The sequence below is a fragment of the Tursiops truncatus genome, chromosome X, assembly GCF_011762595.2.
Source record: "Tursiops truncatus isolate mTurTru1 chromosome X, mTurTru1.mat.Y, whole genome shotgun sequence".
In the NCBI taxonomy this organism is placed as follows: Eukaryota; Metazoa; Chordata; class Mammalia; order Artiodactyla; family Delphinidae; genus Tursiops; species Tursiops truncatus.
This window is the reverse complement of record NC_047055.1, coordinates 55,082,060-55,105,568: the sequence shown is the minus strand read 5'-3', so window position 1 is coordinate 55,105,568 and position 23,509 is coordinate 55,082,060.

Here is a 23,509-nt window from a genome sequence, read left to right as displayed (position 1 = left end):
GAGGGGAGGGATAGATTGGAAGTTTGGAATTGGCACGTACACACTACTATATTTAAAATAAAATGCCTTTCCATGAAAAAAAAACATAATAAAGAATTAAAATCACATAATCATCTCAATAGATGCATAAATGTTGCTTAACCAAATTCAACACCATTTCATGCTAAATAATCTTAAAACCTAGAATAAAAGAAATGCATTTCAACATAACAAAGGCGATATATGAAAAGTCCATAGCTGTACTCATACACAATTATGAAAAACTGTCCTTCCCTTAAGATCAGGAACAAAACAAGATGATCAGTCTCACCACTTATATTGAAAACAATACTGGAAATCCTAATCAGAGCAATTAGGCAAGAAAAAGAAATAAAAGGCATCAAAACCATAAAGGAAGAAGCAAAATTGTACCTGTTTGCATATGACATGATCTTATATGCAAAAAAACCTTTTAAATCTGTTTTTTTTTAAAAAAAAACTGTTAGAATTAATAAATAAATTCAGTAAAGTTGCAGGATAAAAAAATCAACATACAAAAATAAGTTCCATTATAATACTCTAACTGTGAACTATCTAAAGGAAAATTAGGATAACAATCCCATTCACAATAGCACAAAAAATAATAAAACACTTAGTAATAAAGTTAATTAAGAAGGTAAAAAACTGTCTCTATGCACTAATAATGAGCCATCAGAAAGAGAATTTAAAAATCAATCCCATTTACAATTGTATAAAGAATTATAAAATACGTAGGAATAAACATAACCAAGAAGGTGAAATATCTGTATGGTGAAAACTATAAGACATTAAAAAAAGAAAATGAAGAAGACACAAATAAATGGAAAAGTATCCCATGCTCATGGATTGGAAGAATTAATTTTGTTAAAATGTCCATGCTACCCAAAGCAATCTACAGATTCACTGTAGTCCTTATCAAAATTTCAATGGTATTTTTCACAGAAAGAGAACAAACAATTCTAAAATTCGTATGGAGTCACAAAAGATGCTGAATATCCAAAGAAATCTTGAGAAAGAACAATGCTGGTTATATCACATTCCCTGATTTCAAACTATATGATAAAGCTATAATAATCAAAAGAGTGTGGTATTGGCATAAAAAGACACATACATCAATTAATTTGTAAGAAAGGAGCCAAGAATATAAAATGGGGAAAGAACAGTCTTTTCATTAAATGTTGGGAAAACTGGACAGCCTCCTGCAATGAATGAAACTGGACCACTATGTTACACTGTACACAAAAATTTACTCAAAATAGATTAAAGACTTGAATGTAAGACATGAAACTATAAATTTCTAAAAAAAAAAGAAAGAAAAGGTGGTAACCTCACTTCCATTTAACTTAGTCATATTTTTGTGGATCTGACTCCAAAGGCAAGGGAAACAAAAGCAAAAATGAACAAGTAGGATTATATCAAACTAAAAAGCTTTGGCAGAGAAAAGGAAACCATCATCAAAATGAAAGGCACCATAATGAATGGGAGTAGATATTTGCAAATTATGCATCTGATAAGGCATTAATATCTAAAATATATAAAGAAACTGTAGAACACAATATCAAAAAAAGACCCAATTAAAAAATAGGGAGAAAATCCAAATAGACATTTTTCCAAAGAAGACATACAAAGGCCAACAGGCACATGAAAAGATGTTCAGCATCACTAATTATTAAAGAAATTAAACCTCCAGTGAGATATTGCTTCACACCTGTTAGAATGGTTATTATCATAAAGACAAAAAATAACAAATGTTGGAGAGGATGTGGAGAAAAGTAAACTGTCATACACTGTTAGTGGAAATATAAATTTGTGCAGCCACTATGGAAAACAGTATGAAGGTTTCTTAAAAAATTAAAAACAGAACTACCATATCATCCATCAATTTTGCCTCTAAGTATTTATCTAAAGAAAATGAAAACACTAATTCTAAAAGATATATGCACCCCCGTGTTCATTGTAGCATTATTTACAACAGTTAAGACATAGAAACAACCTAAATGTCCATTGATGGATGAATGATAAAGAAAATGTTTTATCTATATATCTATAGATAGATATAGATATAAATATATAGATATATAGATATGCAACAGAATATTATTCAGCCATAAAGAATGAAACTTGCCATCTGGATGGACCTCAGGGCATTATGCAAAATGAAATATGTTAGACAGAAAAAAATAAATACCATATGATCACATTATATATGGAATCTGTTTGTTTGAAAACAAACAAACAAAAAAAATGAGCTCATGGATATAGTGAACATATTGGTGGCTGCCTGGGGGTGGGGGCGAAATAGGTGAAGGTGGTCAAAAGGTACAAATTTACAGTTACAAAATGTACATAATGAGGTTGTAGTGTACAGCATGGTGACTATAGCTAATAATATAATACTGTATTGAAGATTTGAAAGATGCTAAAAGTAAATCTTAAAAGTACCTAACACAAGAAAAAATAATTTGTAACTATGTATGGAGATAGATGTTAACTAGGTTTATTGTGGTGACCATTTTGCAATATATACAAATATCAAATCATTATGTTGTATACCTGAAATTAATGCTATATGTCAATTATACCTCAATAAAACAAACAGGAAATCTTATAGCAAACATCATCACTAATGGTATAAAATTATAAGCAGTACCACTAAAATTAACGTCAAAATAATGTCACTGCCCACTTCCACTGCAACTATTACAAACTGTACTAGAATTTGTAGGTAATATAATTAGAAAAGAAAAATAGTTGCATATGGATTTGAAAGATGCATTTTATTGTATGTAAATTTTACAGCAAAAGAAAAACAAACTGAAAACAAATACTGAGTTCTTGTTAATGATATTCACACTGAAGTATTTTGGAGAAGTACTAATGCCTGCAATTTACTTTGAAACTGCACCAAAAACAGAAAAAAAGATATATTTATAGAAAGACAGAAGGGTTGATAGATGGATAGATATGAGCTAAAACAACTATAGTGAAATGTTAATATTGATGGGTGTAAGGTGGATATATAGTGATTCACTGTAAAACCCATTCAAATATGCTGTATGTTTGGAAATGGTTCGTAATGAAATATTGTAAAACTTATTATAGAAACCTAAAGTTTTTAAGTGTATGTAAGACAATTTTGATAAAAACAAAAAGCACTGGGTGCAGAAAGGGAGTAATATGCTAAAAATGCTTCTTATAAAATTTTGTAATTGAAAAAGTGTGCTATTTGTACAGGACAGACACAGATTAATGAAACAGAATAGAGAACAGATATAAATATAAGTATATGTGGGAGCTTGAAAGCAGCATTTCCAATCAGTGGAGAAAGATGTACAGTTCAATAAATAGTGTTGCGACGATTGACTTTTTTACCCGCTGGGGAAAAGTAGAAATATATTCCTATTTCAGATCATACATATGATATAAATTTCAGCTGCATTTTTAAAAAATTAAATTGAAAGCAATTAACAAGTATTATAAAGCAAAAACACACAACTATTGGGGGAAAAATATAGGAGACTGGTCATTTGGTTCTCAGGAAATAACAAGATTTCTTTGACAAGGCACAAACAAATTTAAGAAAAAAACTCTGACCACGCCAAAACATAACTTATATATGAAAAGAGACACTGAAAACTTTATTAAAGGACTTGAAACATACTTGCAAAGGATATTTACTACATATACAAAAGACAAATTAGAAGTAGTCAGAATTTTAAATGAATTTAAGCAAAAAATAATAATAATAATACAATAGAAAATCAAAGGGTGCAATAAATGAGAAATGCTCAGGAGAAAATTTTACTGAATGACCAGTAAAAGTAAAACAAAATATTAATCTCCAGAAATCAGAGAAATGAAAATTAAAACAGTAGTAAAATACCACTTCTCAGCTACCAAATAGGTAAAAAGAAAATTAATTATGAAAAAAAAGTGTTGAGGATGTAAAAAAAACATGAACTCTCCATGCTATTGACCAGAATCTAAATTGGTATAACTGCTTTAGAGAGCAACTTTAAAATATCTATTAGAAATGAATACTGTCATCCCCTAAACCCATAAATTCTTCTTGCCGTTAAATACTCTACAGAAACTTTTGCATTTGTGCAACAAAAAATATGTACACAGGGCCACTGCCCTTAATAGTAACAAGTAGAATTAACCTATGTGTTCTTCAACAGGGGAATGAGTAAGTAAACTGTATTTGTTCAAGGAATTACTACTTGGCAGTTGAAAAGGGGAAGGAAACAAGAACAAAGAGGCCTTCAATCTTATTTGTAATGAACTATTGGTTTATATAAATATTGAAGGCACAAAGAAGAAAATGTTCACATTTGTTAACTCTGGGACTCATCATGTACATGGATGCTTATTACATTATTCAGTTATTTCCTATAATTTTAAACATTTTTAATTGGCCACAAGATAAAGAAAACAAAGAGGAAAAGAGAATATCATAAATCCTTTTAAGAAATACTTTATCTCTCCTCCTGGGCCATTTTTCCATCTACTCTGTTACTTACCCTCCCTGCTCAATCCACTTCTCACTCAAACACTCTTAATCCATTTGTCAGATGACCTGAATGCAAAGTACTGCAGGGAGTTTTCTAAAGAAACTGAGCAAGACAAAGAATAGGCACTGTTTGATATCTTTGCCTTCTGAGAACATTTACCCTTAAAACAGAGAACACATAGAACACAATAAGATGTATACCAAACATTTAAATGCAGCATTTTTAATAATCTAAAACTAGAGGCAAACAAGTCATATAAAAATAATACTGTTGTCTAGATTCAGTAAATATATATTTAGGAAAAAAAATTAAATGAAAATTGACCCAATTATGCAAATTATTATTTTAATAATGTAGTACTACAATATAATGTTACTATGCAAAACAATATAGTTTGGAAGATTAAAGCAATGACTGTAATAAAGTGCTTGAATGTATTTGGCAAGAGAAGTGTTTTTAATTTTGTCTAAAAAATATTTCCCTGGATATGCCTATATTTCATCGTACTACTCTGAAGATGTCAGCAAGTTAAAGATGATTAAGTACCGGAACATTCAAAATCATTTCTCAGATGCAATCATGTTTTCAAATATCCTCTGAGTATTATTTTCATTATTGAAGAAAAACCTTGAAATGTAAGGGAAGATAAGCAGTGCCATAGCCTATGTGTGGATATACCATTTTCAGTAATCTCTTATTTCCATGCCTCAAAAATGGCACGAAAACTAAACTTGACTGCAAAAGGCTGAACAGAGCAGAAAATATTCCTCCACAAAAATGTACCACAAAATTTCAGTAAAACAAAATTTTAGCCTAGCACATAAAAGATGTAGAATACCCTGCCTCTAACAAGCTAGCCAAAATTTCTGCATCTGACAAGCTAGTTAAATTTCTAAATAAAAGAGCAACCAGAAAGCTTCTTTCTCTTGATCTACAATACTTTTCCAAATGTAGTCTGAGTAGTTTGAATAAATGGAAGAATATTTACTCACTTCTTTAAATGAACTTGCATAATTTATGTGAGAGAAAAATGTTAGATAGCAACTGAAGGAGTGTGACATTCTTGTATTTCTTCCAAACTAAGCCATTTTCTAGGACATCTCAGGGATACAGGCCAGACACTACAAGGTCAAAAATGTGTTTTCTTCCAAAGGTGTGAGTGCTCAAAAGAATGATTCGTGCCTTTGATGGGCCTTACAACCCCCTACCCCTAGTGTGTGTATATATATATTCTTCCTCTAAAATGAGAGAGGGTAATGTGTAGAAGTCAAGTGTATGAATACAAGAGAAGCTGAACCTTTCCTTCTCCTTCCTCATCCTGAAAAGTAATTATGGCAGGGACAGAGCCTTTAAGGAATATTGGCCTAGAGGTTCTCTCAACACAATTGATTCCTATGACCTCTATCTATGCTCATCTAGAGCATGCTTTCCCACTGCTCTTCCAGGTACTCTCTACCTCATGGCTTATTTCCATCAAAGCATATATGTGCTCACATCTTTGTTTTAGTAAAACAAAATAAAACAAAAATTAACTTCTCCTTTAATCCTGCATCTGCCTCTAGATTATTTGTGCTCTTACTCTCTCATTCTCCTTTCCTTGACAGCCAAGTTCTTTTCAATAGCATACACTAGCTATCTTAAATTCATGGATTCTGCCTCCATAGTTGCACTAAAACAACTTTGTCAAAAGTTACCAATAACTTCCTTGTTGCTAAATTCATGGTTGTATTTCAGTTCATACCCTTTATGAGCTCTCTGATATGTAAGTCCCTTCTAGTCAACTTCTTTGGCTTCTACAACACTATTCTCTCCAGTCATTCCTCCTACCTCTCTGGTCACTCCTTGATCTCATTCACTAGTAACTCTTCTACCTCCCATTGTTCCTAACCAATTACAGCCTGCTGATTGAAACGATGGTTTCAGGTGGAATGTGGTAGAATGAAAAATAGGACTGAGACAGGATAAAAGAGAGAGGAGGATGAAAGAAAAATGTGTAAGGTCTAACATATATCTTACAAAGCTGCTAAAAATAAGGTGGGTTCTTTGATATGCTGAGTTCCTTTTAAGTCTGGGTCTAGTTTGTGAATAAATGTCTCAGAAACTAAGAACAAATTTTCCCAACTTCTTTTTTATGCATTCATTCATCTAACAAGCATTTACTGATTTTCCTATAATGCTCCAGATTTTGTACTAGGCACTTGGGGATAGAGAGATGAATAAGAAACAATTCCTGCCTTTCAAGGAGCATCATAAGAGAAACACTTTTAAAAGTTCAATAACGAATATATGTCAGTCACGTGATAGTCTTAAAATACAGCAGGGCCCCGGGAATTAAAAAGGTGGCAAGTCCTACTTTGGATGGGAAGTGGAATAGCTAGGCTTCTCAAAAGAGGTAACTCTTGTACTGAGTCTAAGAGACAAGAAGGTATTTGCCATTGAGTGAGTGATGGGTCAGAAGGGCAAGGTCAGGCAGAGTGAATACATGATCAAAGACACACAGGCATAGTGCATTAAGGGAGTCATCTACATTAATACATGAAAAAGGAATGAGGAGAATGGAAAACTGCCATTAGAACAATACAATAATTGCTGAAGGCAGAACCCATGGATGCATGTTAAATTAGTTGGCGAAACAATAAGGAGAATGAGGATATTTGTAGAGCTTCCAAGTACCTCCTCCAAAATATTTAATTATTGTGTTGGTTTTAGCATATGTGGACACATTTTTTGATATTTCCCCTTCCAAGAGGTGGATCTTAATTCTCCTCCCTTTGAGTGTGGGCTGAACCTTGCCTCTAATGACAGAGTACGGAAAGGAGAAACTTGGCTGGTATCATCTTAACCAAGTTACCAGAGTTAACATTATCAGTGATAAATGATGCTGACATCTAACCTATGTCATGAGCACAATAATAATATCAACTGATAGTACCGGGTGTTCATGAAGTTCCAAGCACCATGCTAGTTGTTTTATTCATGCTAACTCATTTAATTCTTATACCATCCAATGAAGTAAACACTGTCATTTGTCCTGTTTTACAGATGGCAGAATTGAGGCACAGAGGGTTTAAGTAACTTCTTCAGGTTACACAGATATTTTGTGGTAATTAAAGGTTTGAAGCTAGGTGATGCTAACCATTGTACTACCCTTCCTCCCCTGTAGAGAATATGGCAGGGGTGGGGTGCAAATAGCCTAGCAATTCTGGAAATGCTGTTAATGGAATATGTAGGCTGAAAGGTGGCCCAACTAGTTTTCTTTATCCATGATTTTGATCTTGTGTCACAAAAGAATCTTAGCTCTGCCCTCTCATCTTTATGGAGCTCAAGGTTTTGCTATAAGGTATAACCAATTGGAAAGGATTCCCTAATAGTTTTCTATTTCTAAGTGACTAACATGTATTTAACTACCACAAAACATTTTCTACAGAGAACCAATTAGGTTCAATATTCCATGTGCCATATTAATGATTTCTTGTCTAATTCTTTTTTTTAAAGGGAGTCTTCTACTTATTTACATTTGCATCATGTGATATACATAATCTCAGAGAAGGTTGTTTTTATATCTATGATTTCACCTGTCACAGTGATTGAAGTAAAGAAATTCACATTGTTTGTCTAGAACTACTACTCTTTACAGTCTGAGGAAACAATAATGTCCTTTTTTATTAAAACAGAATTGAAAACATAAAGCATTCTTTAGCAGCCAACTTACATATAACAGCTAATGAGAATACCAGTAATAATACTGGGCCATAAGCTAACAGCAATACAGGTAAATGTGATGTTATCTTAGCCAGGGGCTACTCAATTTTTAAACTAATTTAAGGGTATTTTAGTAAATGGTTGTTTTAATAGGCCTAATGTGCTTCATTTTAATGTATTAGTCTGATATAAAAAACTATTTGCAGCAGAACTAGTAATGAGAAATGTACTTAATGCTTTTGAAATAATCTATTAGAGCATATTTTCTTGAATAACTGATTACATTTTTTGTTATACGACAAGAATAAGAACTTTTATTCAGTTAGGAAACTCCTTTCCTTATTTATTTAAATTCCTTTACCACAAAACAATTTCAATTAACTCCAAAGTTACAATTTCTGAAAACTTCTTCCCCCAAAAATATTGTATTAGGAGAATTCTCACTATCATTTATAATCAGCCACTACATTGTTCAAACAAACCAAATATTTTGCCAATACATTTTTCTAAGAATATATCCGTAACCTTACTACTCAACCACTGCATATGCAAATACTGCTGCATACGTGGGGGTAGAAAGAATAGGGCAGAGAAAGAAGAGAACATTTCTTCTCCAAAATTTCAATTTTTTTTAGTGTAATCATCAAAAAAAATCTACAAGTTCTTCTCTATCTTTAAGGTAAACTACTACAGAAAATGTAGTCATAGAAATTCTATAGAAAACTATCTTTTTGATGTTCTTTCATATATTTTAACAATAGATTTTGCTGAATACAGCTTAAGATGTGACAAAAATACTGAACTATATATCAAACCAATAAGATGTTCGACTGTACTGACCCACTCTCTAGTGACCCACTCTCTAGCACAATGATACCTTAATAGAAAAATCAAACATGTAGAAGTCCTTCACATATGAGTGACTGACATTCTGGCTCTCCCCTACTATGATAGTGGTAGCAGCTGAATACCATTTTTGACATGAAGTTTTTCCAGCTTTTGGCTTTTAACCAAGAGAATGAAGTTAGGGCTCTTCCTGCATAGCTGATATGAACCTATAGAGGGCTCTGGAACCCTAAAATGAGAAATGAGCTTCAAGTATCCTCCTAAAACTAGTTGCAGTTCAACACTTTTAAATCTATTGATCACTGTAGTAGGCGGAATAATGCCTTTTCTCCCAAAGATGTCCACACCCTAATTCCTGGAACCTGTGCAACCTGTTGCATTACATGTCAAAAGGGATTTTTCAGGGGCTTCCCTGGAGGTGCAGCAGTTAAGGATCCACCTGCCAATGCAGGGGACACGGGTTCGAGCCCTGGTCCAGGAAGATCCCACATGCCATGGAGCAACTAAGCCCGTGCATCACAGTTACTGAGCCTGCGCTCTAGAGCTCGCGTGCCACAACTACTGAAGCCTGGGCACTTAGAGCCCGTGCTCCGCAACAAGAGAAGCCACCACAATGAGAAGCCTGTGCACTGCAACGAAGAGTAGCCTCCACTCACTGCAACTAGAGAAAGCCCGCGCACAGCAACAAAGACCCAACGCAGCCAAAAATAAATAAACAAAATAAATCTATAAAAAAAGGGGGGGTTTGCAGGTATGATTAAGGTATGGACCTTAAAATAGGGAGATTATCCTAGATTATCTGGGCAGGCCCAATGCAATCACATGAGCCTTTAAATATGGAAAAGAAAGACAGAAGAGTCAGAGAGAGATGCGGTGGAAGAAGAGACAGGAGACATTTGTAATGCTGGCTTTAAAGATGGAGGGTAGAGGAATTCCCTGGTGGTCCAGTGGTTAGGACTCTGCACTTCCACTGCAGGGGGCACAGGTTCGATCGCTGGTTGGGGAAATAAGATCCCACATGCCACGTGGCACAGCCAAAAAAAAAAAAAAAAAAAAAAAAAACTAAAGATGGAAGGTAGAAGCCATTTAGCCAAGGAATGCTAATGGCCTCTAGAAGCTTGGAATGGCCCTTGGCTGACAGCCTCTAGGAAAGGAAGACCTCAGTTCTAAAACTACAAGGAATTAAATTCTATCAACAACCTGAATGAGCAAGGAAACCAATTCTACTGTAAAACCTCCAGAAAGGAAAACAGCCCTCCCAATACCTTGATTTTATCCTGTAAGATCCATGTCAGACTTCTGACCTACAGAACTGTAAGATAATAAATGAGTGCAACATGAGCCACCAAATTTGTGATAACTTGTAATGACAGCAATAGAAAACCAATATAATTCACTATTGCTCTAATGGCTAGTCATTAGTCCAAATCTCTTTGTTTATGGCACAGGAATACTCACTATATAATAGTGTTCAATAGAACTTTCCCAGGGTCCCTCTTTTTTCTCCAATAGTTATAAAAAAAAAATCTCCATTCTGTCAAATTAACCGAGGCTGTTATATTTTTTCTCAAATATTAGCAAAGATTCCAATGATAAGGAGAAAATCATACATAATAAATGGTTTAAAAGGGAAAAGATGGATTCTACACTACTGTAGTTACACAAAAGCTTCACGACCAGTTGTATATCACTATATATCAATCTTAAAAAGAAAGCCTGGGCTTCCCTGGTGGCGCAGTGGTTGAGGGTCTGCCTGCTGATGCAGGGGACACGGGTTCGTGCCCCGGTCTGGGAGGATCCCACATGCCGCGGAGCAGCTGGGCCCGTGGGCCGTGGCCACTGAGCCTGCGCGTCCGGAGCCTGTGCTCCGCAGCGGGAGAGGCCACAACAGTGAGAGGCCCGCATACCGCAAAAAAAAAAAAAAAAAAGAAAGCCTTAAAATTCTATCACAAGAAATTTCTCTGGGAGGAAAAATAATTTAAAGCCAAGGAATGAAAGGAAAAGAAGCTTTTAACAGGCACTAAAATAGAGCTCAGTTTGACAGTTCAATAGTCATGTCATAGCCACTTCACTTTAATAGGTACAGTTTTTGTTCAAATCACTAAAATATCTCCAAATATATACCACACAACATTAAAGTTCACAAGTAACTTGGCTTCACATTGCAGTCAATTTTAAATAAGTGAAAAACTTGTTTGAGAGTTTGGTTAAAATCATTAAAGTACATGAAGTTGACATCTGTCAAAAAAGGTAAGTGCATTTCTATTAAGGAATTGGTATTCAGTCACAGTAAATGGTAACTGTCAAGCAAACAAATGTAAGAAATTGGTTAAGGCACAAATATAGATACTGTTCAGTTGTATGCCAACAGTTTTAATCTTTCCAACTCACAGGGGAAGAGATTAAAGTCAATGACAAGAGCTGTGAAAACCATTTCAGGGTAAAAAACGTATTTTCATAGTCTTAATGCAAAGTTCAACTTTTCATCCTAGATTTTTTTCTAGCTTCAACCTTTTACTTATTTGGTAAATAGATATTTTCATGAAAATATGAACTGATAACGTTTCTCACAGGCAATATTTCTATGCATTCTTCATTTTGAACAGGGGTTATTTTAATATAACCTCTGTTCCTAAAGCCACACCATGCCAGAGGTAAAAATAACAGAATTTATACAATACAACAACAGCAATGTCAACAAAATATAAATACTTCTCTGACCCCCTTATTTTCCTGTCCTTCCCCAGGCTCCATGGGCACTCTAGACCATTAGCCATATAAAGCTGGGGCACTGTAGAGTGTCTTATGTGTGACTTGTCCTCTTGGTTTGCTTGTGGCCCTCAACATTTTTCTTCTTTCCCGGTCAGGCTCCCTCTGAAGATATCTCTGTCACTGATGGTAAAAATAAAGGGGAAGTTCTGCCAGTGATGCTCAGTGAAGACATGTTTGCTGCTGTTCTCTATTACGGGGTAGAGCTAAGTAGGACCAGAATGGGGGCATAGGAAAGGGATCACAGAGACCGTTAAGGAGCTGACTCTAATCTAAGCCTTACCCTAATGCTTCTTCAACTTTTCAATCAAAATGCCTCTAAAGACACATAAAGGAAACAAACGAAACCAAAACAAAACAAAACATACACTCTAAGGCAGTCTGCCACAGTACACATTCTTTGAAGTCTTAGAGTTTTTTTAACAATTTATGATAATTTTACACTTTACCCCATTAAAAATCTTTGTTTCTTTTAATATAAGCTAATGTTTTCAACCACACACAATCAAGTAAATGCGATGGCCTGGGAAAATAGGAGAAATATGAGAATATAAAGGAATAAAATCATTTTGTTTTTTAGGTTTCTAAATTGTCCAACTAAGTTCCAAGGTTGTGGGGGAAGAGGTTAACTAGAAGAGTTCTATTTGTCATATATTTATCCTTTTAGGTACCATAATGATACTGGAAAGGTCTAATGGAGGTAAAACTCCAGTCTCTGGTTACTATCTGCAATAAGTTTAGCCAAGTATGAAGTTAAAGGGGACAAAGTCCTCCACAAGACCACTCTCACTTTCTGCAAGTTCAGGGGTTCCCCAAACCACTTTCAGGTTCAATAATAAGATGGAAAAATACACAGAATTCAAGAAAAATTGTTATACTTGTAAATTATTACAGGGAAAGGCTACAGGTTAAAATTAGCCAAATGAACAGACACAAAGGGCAGAGTCCAGGAGGGGTCCAAATGAGAAGTTCCCAAGTGTCCTTTCCCAATCAAGTTATGAATGGCATTACCACCTCCTAGTCAATGATATGTGACAATACACACAGCATATACACAAAGGGAAGCTCACCCAAGTCTTTGATGTCCAGTTTTCATCGGAGCTCAATTGCATACTGCCCAAGAAACTGATTTTTATTCTCCAGTCCCTCTGGAGGTTGGGCTAATATCTTTAGTCATCAGTTCCTCTGGATGTCCAAACTGAGACTGTGTGGCCCAAAGCCTCTATCATAAATCACAGTGATAAATTATCTGGTAGCCATAGGCCACAGACAAACAAAGACCCTCCTATCTTTCAGGACACTTCAGGAGCCTAGAGATCACCTCCTAGTGGCTGAGGGCGAAAGTCAGACCACTTTTGGGGTAAGGTTCATTCTTTACACACCCTAACACATTTTTACCACTTAGATAAACTACTGGTACAAAACACATTTCCCAAACATTATCATATTGGGCTAGCCAAAATGTTCGCTCATTTGTTCCTTAAGATGGATCTAGTAGCAGTTAGTTGTCTTTAACTTCATTCAAAACAATTTTGTTAGATTGTATGTGACAGCTCTCATATCAACGTGCATATAAAAAAAGACTTATCAAAATTGGTAAATTTTTATGTAGCCATTTCAATATTGAAGATGGAAGAAAAAAAGCAACATTTTCAGAATATTATGCTTTATTATTTAAAGAAAGGTAAAAAAGCAACTGAAATGCACAAAAAGATTTGTGCACTGTATGGAGAAGGTGCTGTGGCTGATCAAATGTGTCAAAAGTGGTTTGCAAAGTTTTGTGCTGGAGATTTCTCACTGGACAATGCTCCACGGTTGGGTAGACCAGTTGAAGTTGACAGTGATCAAATCGAGACATTGAGAACAATCAACGTTATACCACTTGGGAGATAGCTGACATACTCAAGATATCCAAATCAAGTGTTGAAAATCATTTGCACCAACTTGGTTATTCTAATTGCTTTCATGTTTGGGTTCCACATAAGTTAAGCGAAAAAAACCTTCTTGACCGTATTTCCGCATGCAATCTCTACTGAAACGTAATGAAAACGTTCCATTTTTAAAACAAATTGTGGGGCTTCCCTGGAAGCTCAGTAGTTAAGAATCTGCCTACCAATGCAGGGGACATGGGTTTGAGCCCTGGTCCAGGAAGATCCCACATGCCATGGAGCAACTAAGCCCATGTGTCACAAATACTGAACCTGCGCTCTAGAGTCCATGAGCCACAACTACTGAGCCCACATGCCATGACTACTGAAGCCTGCGTGCCTAGAGCCCATGCTCCACAACAAGAGAAGCCACTGCAATGAGAAGCCCGTGCACCACAACGAAGAGTAACCCCACTCACCACAACTAGAGAAAGCCTGCACAGAGCAATGAAGACCCAACACAGCCGTAAATAAATAAACAAACAAATAAAACAAATTGTGACGGGCGTTGAAAAGAGGATACTGTAAAATAATGTGGAATGGAAGAGAATGAGGGGCAAGCGAAATGAACCGCCACCAACCACACCAAAGGCTGGTCTTCATCCAAAGAAGGTAATGTTGTGCATATGTTGGGATTGGAAGGGAGTCCTCTATTATGAGCTCCTTCCAGAAAACCAAATGATTAATTCAAACAGGTACTGCTCCCAGTCAGACCAACTGAAAGTGGCACTTGACAAAAAGCGTCTGGAATTAGTCAACAGAAAACTCATAATCTTCCATCAGGATAATGCAAAACTGCATGTTTCTTTGATGACCAGGCAAAAACTGTTACAGCTTGGCTGGGAAGTTCTTTTTTCTTTTTTTAATTTATTTATTTATTTTTGGCTGCATTGGGTCTTCATTGCTATGTGCGGGCTTTCTGTAGTTGTGGCGAGAGGGGGGCTAATCTTTGTTGTGGTATGTGAGCTTCTCATTGTGGTGGCTTCTCTGGTGGTGGAGCACAGACTCTAGGTGTGCAGGCTTCAGCAGTTGTGGCTCATGGGCTCTAGAGCACACACTCAGTAGTTGTGGCGCTCGGGCTTAGTTGCTCCCTGGCATGTAGGATCTTCCCGGACCAGGGCTCAAACCCGTGTCCCCTGCATTGGCAGGCAGATTCTTAACCACTGTGACACCAGGGAAGCCCTTGGCTGGGAAGTTCTGATTCATCCACTGCATTCACCAGATATTGCACCTTCATATTTCCATTTATTTCAGTCTTTGCAAAATTCTCTTAATGGAAAAAAAATTCAATTCCCTGGAAGACTGTAAAAGGCACCTGGAACAGTTCTTTGCTCAAAAAGATTAAAAGTTTTGGGAAGATGGAATTATGAATTTGCCTGAAAAATGGCAGAATGTAGTAGAACAAAAGGGTGAATACGTTGTTCAATAAAGTTCATGGTGAAAATGAAAAATGTGTATTTTATTTTTACTTAAAAACCAAAGGCACTTTTTCCCAACCCAATACAATAAAAGCCCTGTAAGTAATAAATGTTCAGTCCTCCATTATCCATGATGAAAAGGGCTTCAATGTCCTTTTTATAGAAGAATCTCTATAGAGTGCTTAAAGAAAACCCTAGAACCCAAAGGAATGCATAAAATAAAACATTACACTAGAGACTTTCAAAACGCTATTCAATACAAGCCATAAAATCAGATTTTCATTATTTGCTGAAAATCCTTATATGCATGGTGGTATTGCAATTTTGATTAGTTTCTCAGGTAGTGTCCTCACCATGTTCCTTTCTAGTACTTGAAAAATATAAATTATTCATGAGAGGACAGATCCAAAGCAAATGAGGAAGGAAATAGGGAAACAATAATAAGCCACTGTGTTTATAGAAGCTTCAGACAACAGTGTAGCAGAAGGAGATATTGGCTTTAGGGATCATCATTTGATTCTGTCTGCATCACTGTTCTGTAAAGGTCTGTGTGAGTATGAAGCTGAGATAATGCCCCTGTGATTAGGTCTTTTCCTTTTTAAATGTATTTTTTTCCTCTATGAATAAGCCTTGAATTGTATATAAAAATGCCAGAATTTAAAATGATATTCATGCTTTCTTATACTCCTCCCTGCTCAACAGTCCTTAAATATTATTTACATGCTGAGAAAAAATAGGGAAGCGCTAAGTGATCTGATCCATAGATAACTGCTGGGCTATCCTTATTTATTATGCTAATTTTGTAGTCTCATTTTGGGTAGACTGGTGGCAGTTATCCAACCTAGGCCTGAAAAGAAGTAGTTAACAGAATCCAAAGAGCCATGTGTAAAGTGCCCCCTGACAGGAGCTGTGACCTTTTGCCTAGAACCACAACCAACCCACAAGTACCTGCCAGAAGCAGCTAGAGGAATAAATATTTTTCCCATTCTCTGGATAGCCAACTGTGCCTCCCAATGACTGAACCCAGCTAGAAAGAAGACTGCAAGGGAGTTGGGTTTTGCTGTCCAAATAGATAGCCTTGGGGGATGTAGAACAATGTAGAGAAAAGTAGACAGTGGAGACAGAGGGGCAAACACATAGGTCTGAGAACTAAGCCCTGGAACAGTCCAACGCTTAGAAGTCTAATAAAACTGGGATGGACAAGCAAAGGAGACTGAGAAGGAATAGCCAATGGGTAGCAAGAAAACCAAGAGAGTGTGATATCCTTGAGCCAAATAAAGGTGTTTTAAATTGTGAGTGACATTTTCAACTGTATCACATACTGATAGGTCAAAAATATGAGGACTGAAAATTGGCTGCTGGATTTGGCAAGGTAGATGACACAAGCAACTTTGAAAAGAGGAGTGTGGAAATAAAGACCATGCAAATGAGAACAGAGGCTATTTATTCAGAGCTTTCAATAGCAAGGCAATCAGCCACCATCACCTGTACTTGGCAGATATTAAAAAGCTTGCAGAAGAGTTGGAAAGCTTTACAGTGAAAAGACAAAGAGAGAGAGAGAGAGAGAGAGGCTTCAGTATTGCTTTGATTGGACATTGTGAGCATGGGGAAGCTAGAGATGGGTTAGCTAGAATGCAGGCATCCTATGTGATTGGTTTGAGGATCGTATTTGGCTTTCTCTGGTTGGTCTGAGTTGGAAGCGGGGACAGAAGTTAAGAAAGCTGGTAATCTTTGACCAAGTCCTAACCCATTCGAGCCAATTGCCACAAAAGTTCTGGTTTGGCTTTCTGGACTGGCCACAGAGGTTGTAGGTCAGAGTTCCATTGTCATATATGATCTGACCATTGTCCATTTGTATAACGTCACTTGGGAGTTTCAGTGGAGTAGTGTGGGCAAAAGAGTATTTTCAGTGGTGTACCAGTAAGGGTAAAGTTGGGAAACAGAAATTATTCTAATTATTTCAAACAGAGAATTTAATATAGGTGATCGGTGACAGATGAGCTGAGAAAACTAACGGGGGACAGTAAAGCAACCCAGAGATTAGCAACCAGAGGCAGGTATTCCCACCCTTAGAACTGAAGGAGTAATAGAAGGCAGTGATGTTACCAGAGCCCAGAAGCCAGGCAGGTTCAGCAGGGGTTAAAAACCACTACAGGAGCCACCTAGGGGGCAAAGAAGGAAGTGTTGTGTGGTGGGACCTAGAGCCATGGGGGAGACACATAGCTAGAGGACACTGATACTGGAGAAGCTGCTTAAGAAAAGGAAAAGTGGAGGGAAATATATAGCTTCTCCTATCCTCTCACCCTCCCAGTAGTGTCTCTCACTGGCTAATCCCAATGAGAAGCAAGCTGACAGGGAGCCTGAGTAATGCAGCTTAGGTGTCAGTCCCCTTGCAGTTTACATCAGAGTGGGGAAAAAGTGAAAAATGAGAGTACAAAAAGGCATATTACTGACCAAAATGGGTTCAAGAGAAAATGGGGCACTTCTGAAAATGAAGAGTTGATTTACTATGACTAATCTTCCTGCTGTGAACAACTAAAACTGCTAGATGAATTTTTTTTTTAATATTTAAATAATTAAAATACTATCAACAAGGAAGGAAACTGCCAGATGTGAAGGAGAGCTGGAGTTTAGCGATAAAAGCAGAGTACAAGCAAAACAAAGGTGCTTTTGCTCAGGGAATTTATCAAAACAGGAAAATGTACAAGGCCTTGAGGGCAAGGTGGACAAGAGTCAAGGCTCAAAGTCACCCAGAGCCTGTTGAAGTACATCTGGTCTGATTCCAGTTTTTCATTATAAACAAATGGCTATACAACTTTATAAATATACTAAAAAAATAACGGGTGAACTTAATAGTAGGTAAATTATATCCCATAAAGCTGTTAGAAAAATAATGAGAGTGAGAAAAAAGATATTTTCTGATGAAAAGCTGAGAAAATATGCCACTAGTAGATACTCAGGAAAGGATATCCTAAAGCATGCATTCCAAAGCAGAAGGAGAGTGATCCAAGATGGAAAGTCTAGGCAAATAAAATGGTAAATATGTAGGTAAATCTTAACAGATATTGACTCTATAAAACAGTAGCATCAATAATCATGATGCCTTTTGAAGAAATAAATAAGTAAATAAATGAATGAATGAATAAATCAGATAGAATTACAATTCATGGCAAAAAAAGAAATGAACAAAGGATGGTGAAGAATCCAGAGATCAGCAACAGTTGGCATCTGTTGCTATCAATAGATCTGTAAATACAGAGAAGGAAATAGTGTTGCCAGGGCCCAAGGAGAGTTAAACTTGGAAGAAGCTTCCCAGTGAGTGTTGTGGTCACTGGGAGATACAACTTCTGCCAAAAACTTAGCACTAAAACAGGAAAGGTACAGGACAGAAGGAACAATAAATCTTTGTTTGCATTGCAAGCTCTTGCTTATGCCTCCCATTAGACAAACCCAAAGGAATAGGAACATCAAAAGACACAGAAAAAATAATGAAAAGGCAAGCCAGAGTAGAAAAAGAAATTTCCAACAGCTTTAACCAGCAAAAAACTAATATCCTGAATATATAAAAAAAACTTTTAAATAACAGTAGGAAAAAGGTAGACAATCCAATAGAAAAAAATTGACACACAAGTTGACTAAACACTTCACAGAAAAGAAAATCCCAAATAGAAATTATTTACACATGAAAGTGTGCTCAATTTTATAAGTAATCTCTGAACCATGAAATATCAATAATATTAAATCCCTACAAGATTGGCAAAAATAAAAATCCTAGGAATATCAAAGGTAGCAAAAATATAGAGCCATAGGAATTTTCATGCACTGCTAGTGAAAATGTAAGTTTAGAAAATAACTGAAAAATTTTCGGCAATGTCTAGTGAACTTGACCATATACATACTCTAATCCAGCAATTTCACTACCAGGTATTTACCCTCAAACTTATGTACACATGCATCTAGATAAATGCACAAGAATGTGCACTGCAGCACTGTCCCTAATATCTCCCAAATGGAAATAATACAAATATCTATCAAGAGTAGCACAGGTAAATAAACTGTTGAATATCCAATTAATGGAATATTCTACAGCTTTATAACATTGCAAACGAATAAACTACATCTACACATAATAGCACAAATGAAACTTATAAATACTGACTTGACAGAAGCAAGTCACAAAGTAATATAGGATATAATTCCATTCAAATTTCTAAAAGTACTGGTCAAACTAAATAATGGTATAGTGTTTAGCAATACATAGATAAGTGGTAATGTGTTAAAAAGAAACATGGAAATGATTATCAGACAGGGTTGTGGATAGTTCATCCAGAGTAACAGGAGGGAAGGTAGAGAGTACACTGGAATAGTTGCAGAGAAGTCCACAGTAGTGACTGTGGCAGTGAGGAAACATAAACTCTAGAGACAAAATGCATGGTATAAACCCCAGCTGTTTGACCTTTGGAAAATTTTGATTTCTCCGTACCTCTCAAACTCCTCAGCTGTAAAATAGAGCAAATAAAAGTAGAAATCTAACAGAAAGCACCCAGAAAATGTTGAGCACATAGGAAACACTCAATAAATGGTAGTTATTATAAGTATTACTGACTTTCAAGTTTTCCATTTATTCAATATTTATTAAACACCTACTATATGCAAGAAATTCTGTAAGGATTACAATACAGAGGAGATGGCCATCTAGACAATAAATTTATTGAGAACTTATTATGTGACACCACATTCTAAATGCTTTACAAAAATGAAATGGACTGCAACTGAATGTAGAGTTTGGTATAATGACCAAGACATTAATTTCTCATCAAATGTTCAATTTAATCCAGTTAATGCAAGTGAACAAATGTACTTTCATTATTTTTATTTGTTTTAAGATCTATCATGCACTGTGTCATCAATTATTAACAAATCTCTAGACATGGCCAGAATCCAAGATCTTACAATATTCAGTCTTTCCAATTAAGCATCAATTTCTCATGTATTCATTCAATATTCATTGACATACATTATATGTAAATTCCTGGGGTTGACACAAAGATGTAGGTCATTCCTTCTCAAAAATGACCTCAGTCCAATGGGAAAACAAACCTTTAAAAAGTAGACAATACAATCTAATGTGGTAAATATGTGAAGAGAGTTTAGAAGAGGTTACTATAGGAGCATTTAGGAGGAGTGATTATTCAGTACCCTGAGAGGTCAGGCAAGGGTTTTCTGGAAAATGTGATATGTGAACTAAATTTTAGGAGACATGTAGAATGTAAACAGATGAAAGTAATGAGGTGGGGCACAAGGATACTAAGGGCAGTAGGGCAGTATAAGAATCATGTGGAAAGATTATGTGGAGCAGCATGGCATGTTCTAGAATTTAAAATGATATGGAAAGACTAGACATTACGATGCAGTGAGTTGAGTGGTGAGTAGTGAAGTAGTTGGGGAGGTAAGATGAGGACAGATCATGAAAATCCTTGTATGCTAAACTATTTGGCTTTTATTTCAGAGGTGATGAGGAACCACTGAACTGAAAGATTTTGTGCACAAAAGGAAACTCTTCCTTAAAAACCTCTAACCATTTGTATCTGAAATCGCCTTTATACCCAGTCTAAGCCCCTGCTTTTACAAAAGAAGAACAGAGCCTGGATCTGGCTTATTTAAGAAGAAATTGGCCCCAATGGGTATGCTATACTGTGGCTCAAGTGTTTAGCTCTTCTACAAACTCACACCCATTGCTGCTAGAATGACAAGTTGTGAGCAGTCAGCAAGCAGGGTGGAGCAGCAGCCATTTGGAGCCTTGTGGAGTGTCAATGTGCCTAAAAGTGTGTGGCGGTGGGGTTGAGGAGGGGGTTTGAAGAGGGAGGATCCAGTCTGCTTTTACTGTGGTGTCCAGGGAAAAGAAATCTCACTTGTCCTCCAGGTATATCTCGCAAGTCTGGTTTGCCCCAATGTCTCTTCTTGCCTCTGTGACAAAATGTGGATAAGACCAAAGGACTTACAAAAAAGGAAGTGCCTGAATTGATTTCCCCAGACCTAGAACAAGTGAAACAGACCTGTACTTAGAAACATTCTTACTTACCTTCCAGATCCTTAAGGCCATGGGAGGTATCTGTGATAATAGGATATTTTTAACTCTTTTGAAACACTCTTCCCCACCTTGTGCCTACCAATAAAAAGTAAGCTTGGATGTTCAACTCTCAAACATATTTCAAAAACTGAATTGCATAGGAAAGAAGGGACTGCCTTTTAAAGTAGAAGACACACTGAACTGGAAGGAGCCAGGATATCTTCCTATGACAATGAACCAAGAATTATAAAGAGTAACTAAAACAGATGAGAAGTTCACTAGCCTGAACCAAAGGAGTGTAGATGCCAAAGGGCTATGTCTGTAACTTGCACTGAAGGTATTATATTTGTCTTTCTATTTGATGTGAGCAAATATGTATGTGCTACGGGAGTCATGCTGAGGAGTAAGTGAAGGAGGCTGAGGAACACCTCTCTCTAGACTCCATCTTAATAAGAGAGAATAAAGATATTGTTAGATCAGCTCTATAAATACTGTGAAAGGAATCCAAAAATGTAGTTCTTCAACAATGAGGAAGGGAATCAGAACCTAATTCAAACAGCTAGGTACAGAAGAATGACATATTAAAGAGAAAAGGGAAACAAAACCTGTGCTCTTAGAGACACATAGTTAAGTATAAAGTTGCTCACAGATGGGCTATTTCCAAACGGTCTAGGGCAGAGCAGCATCCTTTGATATATAGACAATTGTGAGGAGATTAAAAGGGATTCAAAAATAAAAGTAAGGTAGACTGTCTATGAACTTGACACAAGAAGATGGAGAGAAATAAAAATGAAGAAGGAAACTGCTACTCTGGACATAATTCTGACAACAAAAATTGAGCAGTGATTTGAAAGTGAGATTTCATAAGTCTGAATTTGTTTAGATTATTTTTCATGATTTATTTCCCTCCTCATCCATTACCTCACCAACATTTAAGCATTTTTTGTCAAACTAATGAAAAGATATGCACCAGTAATAATCATTAAAAATTATGAATGAATTTGTTTAAGGTTTTTCTTATGCAAAGTATTTTCAGACTCATAATTATCTGCAAGTTTTTCTCTGCCTCCTGCTTTGGTTACAGAAAAAAACCATTGCTTTCTGTGCGCTACTGCAGAGCAAATAAATTTGAATAAGAACTCTGCACTCTGCCCATTGGAAAAATATTTAAATAACATTATTTCAATAAGGCAGCATCAAGGACACTTTGTGTAGCAGAGGACATACATTCATCATGGTGTCTTCAAAACTAGCAATCGTCCCTCTAAGAATATTTCAATGAAGAGGTAAATTCCAGAGATTAGAATACTGTTTGCATCTTCTTCATCTCTCAACCGTTAGCTCTGATTCCTTTTAGTGAAGAATCAAACTTTGTGAATCATACTCCCTGAATACATATACAGTAAGTCCCCTGCATATGAATGAGTTCTGTTCCAAGAGCGCATTGGTAAGTCCAATTGGCTATATAGCACTTACTAGGTTTAAAATACTTTTCACACAAATAATACATAAAAAACAAACAAAAACAAAAAATAAAATATTTTTAATCTTACAGTACAGTACCTTGAAAAGTACAGTAGTACATTACAAAAGCTAGCATACAGGGGCTGGCATCAAGTGAACAGGCAAGAAGACTTACTGAATGGAGGAGGGAGAGGAGGTGGGAGATGGTAGAGCTGAAAGATCATCAGCAATAGGAGACGGAGGGCAAGCTACAATTTCACTCACGCCTGACGTTGATGACACAGGTTCTGGCTCCTTGCTGGATTCAATTCTATCTACCCTCTTGAAAAAATGATCCAGTGATGTCTGGGTAGTAGCCTTTTTTTTTTTCTTGTCACAGATGACATGGTAGGATTGGACTGCATTCTGAACGGCTGCTGCAACCTTCGTGTATCGTTCTACGTTCGGGTCCTGTGCCTCAAAAACTAACAGTGCCCCCTCAAATAAAGAAAATCCCCTTGCCATTTCCTGCATCGTGATCTCTTCAGTTCTTCAATTACTTCTTCTTCCTCTTGTCTCTCTTCATCCTTTCTCTGGGCCTCCAATTCCATCAGGTCTTCATTAGTAAGCTCCTCGTGTTGCACAAAAGGAGTTCAGTGAAGTCATCCTCTTGTAGATCTAGCTCCAGCTTCTCACTGAGGGTCACTAAGTTGCTGAAGACCTCTTTGGATTCCTCATTCACCTTCTCAAATCCATGAAAATTGTGAACAAACTGTGGGCAAAGGTTCTTCCAAACCCCAT